The sequence below is a fragment of the Triticum aestivum genome, chromosome 7B (genome assembly GCF_018294505.1).
Source record: "Triticum aestivum cultivar Chinese Spring chromosome 7B, IWGSC CS RefSeq v2.1, whole genome shotgun sequence".
Taxonomy (NCBI): domain Eukaryota; kingdom Viridiplantae; phylum Streptophyta; class Magnoliopsida; order Poales; family Poaceae; genus Triticum; species Triticum aestivum.
In genome coordinates, this window is record NC_057813.1 from 122,565,894 (window position 1) to 122,569,546 (window position 3,653).

Sequence of the window (3,653 nt, forward strand, 5' to 3'; positions counted from 1 at the left end):
GTTTGACACATGGAAGATGGTCATTATTGGGCACAGAAGTTGAGGAGAGCAGCACGCGCTAGAAGCCGGGCACTATTCGACAGGTACATGGAATTTGGAGAAGAACCCACCTTGCAATGCCGAAGACAAACTTGCATGCCGGACTTATCGTCATTGAAGCCTGGTTCGGGGGCTACTGAGGGAGTCCTGTATTAGGGGGTGTCCGGATGGCCGGACTATGACCTTTGGCCGGACTCCCGGACTATGAAGATACAAGATTGAAGACTTCGTCCCGTGTCCGGATGGGATTTTCCTTGGCGTGGAAGGCAAGCTTGGCGATTCGATATGAAGACTCCCATTGTAACCGACTCTGTGTAACCCTAGCCCTCTCGAGTGTCTATATAAACCGGAGAGTTTTAGTCCGTAGGATGAACAACAATCATACCATAGGCTAGCTTCTAGGGTTTAGCCTCTCTGATCTCGTGGTAGATCAACTCTTGTACTACCCCTATCATCAATATTAATCAAGCAGGAGTAGGGTTTAACCTCCATCGAGAGGGCCCGAACCTGGGTAAAAACATCGTGTCCCTTGTCTCCTGTTACCATCCGCCTAGACGCACAGTTCGGGACCCCCTACCCGAGATCCGCCGGTTTTGACACTGACAGTAACCTTGTCCAAATCGCCTACTGAACAAAATCTTCCAACTAGACAGAGTGATATATCTGTGCTCTAGACACAAGTCCAATCCCTAATGGACGTCGTTTCGAAAACAAGAATAGTGGTTGACAAATGTCGTCAAGATATGAATGGTTTTGAAACCAGACTATCAGACATTCGTTTTGTTGTTCAAGAGCAATGGCGGAAAAAAGGTGAAGATCGTGCTGCTCCATCAGATTCTACAACCTGAAACATTAGCACTCAGGTCAAATGATCTGTGCTTATATACATCTGATGGTGCTTTTATCTGCAAGGACTGTAAACTTTATGCCAACACGCCTTTTGTTGTATGGTTGGAATTTATTTTGTTGCGATACACCATTTATGATGCTGCCAAAGGCTACAGTATTACGACGCTATTTTTGTATAGGGTAGGTTTATCTTAGTAATGTATTCGGCCGAAAGCTTCGTAGGAGCCTAACATGCCAACATTCGTCGGGCCCATTCCAATTGACCTAAAAACGATTATGGGCTGAAATTTGCATGTAGCCCACTAAAAATATATGGGCCTAAATCAGCATAAGCTTTCATATTTTTCTGGTAGGCCTGTGCCCATAGCGGGCCTTTAACAGGCCTAAACACAATTTGGGCCCTCAGTAACAATAGGCCGTTTACAGGTGTAAATATCTCGAGCCCATGAAAAACATGGGCCTTTAATAGGCCGAAAGTGAGATTGGGCCCTGATTGTGCCAAATAACCCAGTGGTCTTAGCAGGCCGAAATGGTGGCCCATTTACAATGCGGATCTTTCACAAGCCGAAATTTGGACGAGCCGTAAATGCGTTGACCTAATACACGGGCCTTTAACAGTCTGGAAATTCAATCGGGCTTGATTAGCATCATTTTTATATGGGCCGTTAATGGGCCCGATGTGACGTTGGGCCACATATGGCCCATGGATTTCATCCGACGTTAACATGCCGAAAATCACAACAAGCCGAATGTGGCCCAAATCTATAGTGGGCCTCTAACAGGTCGAATGTCATACATGGCCGAATATGACCCAAATCCTTCACGATCGTTTATGGGCTGAAAGTTTCAATGGCCTGTAAATGGGCCCAAATGAAGCAAGACCTTTAACAGGCCGGAAATACACCGGCCGTAATTCGGCCGAAATACTTAGCGGTTGTTAACGGGCTAGAAGTGACCATGGGCCGCGATGATGACAAGTTTAGGACATGCCGATTTGACACTAGCCATACGGGCCTTAACTGAGAATGTTGGGCCTTTAGCTGGGCCGGCCCATTATGGTCTACAAAATCTTGTGGGCCATTAGCTGGGCCGGCCCATTGTGGTTCGCTAAATCTTGTGGGCCTTTAGCTGGGCTGGCCCATTATGGTCTGCAAAATCTTGTGGGCCTTTATGTAGGCCGGCCCATTATGGTCCGCTAAATCTTGTGGGCCTTTAGTTGGGCTGGCCCATTTAAACTTTATGGGCCACTTTTGGGCCCGTCCACATGTCAACATATCGTAGGCCCATCTCGACCATTGGATGAGTGACACTTGTGCCAACACGGAGCTGACGCATGGTTCCGTTGGCCAATGAGAATTTTACACATGGAAAATCGGCATTGGTCGTGGCTGTTAGCGGGTTGTCGGATACAAAACCGGACCCGATAGCTTAACGGCGCTTAACGGCGTCCCGTTATGGTGGATGCCATGTGTCGGTCACCCTTGACGAAAGCACTTCTATGACGCGCGATTTATCGTCATGGAAGTGGACATTTCCGTGATGATAATTTTAGTAATGTCATGGAACACTTCTACGACGTCACAGGTATGACTATCTTGATTCTGTCATAAAATTGTCATGGATATACATGCATGACAGAAAACGTGACCTACTCTGACAAACACGTATCATCACGGAAGTGTATTTTTTTTGTACTAACACTTAATGTTCGATGACGATAAGTATTATGAGTTATGCATTTTGATGACCGAAGTTTGTTTAGAGTCCAGGATGAGATCACGGACATGACGAGGAGTCTCGAAATGGTCAAGACATAAAGATGGATATGTTGGACCATGTTATTCGGACATCGGAAGTGTTCCGGGAAGTTTCGGGTAAAAACAGAGTGCGGGAGGGGTGACCGGAACCCCCCGGGGGAACTAATGGGCCACCATGGGCCTTAGTGGAGAGAGAGGAGGGCAGCCAGGGCAGGCGGCACCCAAGGAAGAGGGGGAAGGAAGGATAAGGAGAGGGAGTAGGAAAGCCCCCCCCCCTTGGAGTCCGAATTGGACAAGGGAAGGGGGGCGGCGCCCCCCTTTCCTACTCCCTCTCCCTCTCCTTCCTTCCCCCTCTTCCTTGGAGGGGACTCCTACTAGGACTAGGAAGTCCTAGTAGGACTCCTCCTCTTGGGGCGCGCCCCTAGGGCCGGTCGGCCTCCCCCTCCCTCCTTTATATACGAGGGCAGGGGGCACCCTAGAACACACAAGTTTCTCTTAACCATGTGCGGTGCCCCCCTCCACAGTTACACACCTCGATCATACCATCGTAGTGCTTAGGCAAACCCCTGCACGGGTAACATCATCATCACCGTCGCCACGCCGTCGTGCTGACGGAATTCACCCTTGTCCTCAATTGGATCAAGAGCACGAGGGACGTCATCGAGCTGAACGTGTGCTGAATGCGGAGGTGTCATACGTTTGGTACTTGGATCGGTTGGATCGCGAAGAAGTTCGACTACATCAACCGCGTTACTAAACGCTTTCGCTTTCGGTCTACGAGGGTACATGGACATATTCTCCCCTCTCGTTGCTATGCATCTCCTAGATAGATCTTGCGTGATCGTAGGATTTTTTTTTGAAATTACTGCGTTCCCCTACAATGGATATGTGTCCCCCTATGATGTTCTCAATCATGTGTAACCTCAAACCAACAATAGAGTGTTGCTAAATGTTAGTTACCAAAATACAACTCCTGAATGATCTATTCCACATATCAAGTTTATTTTC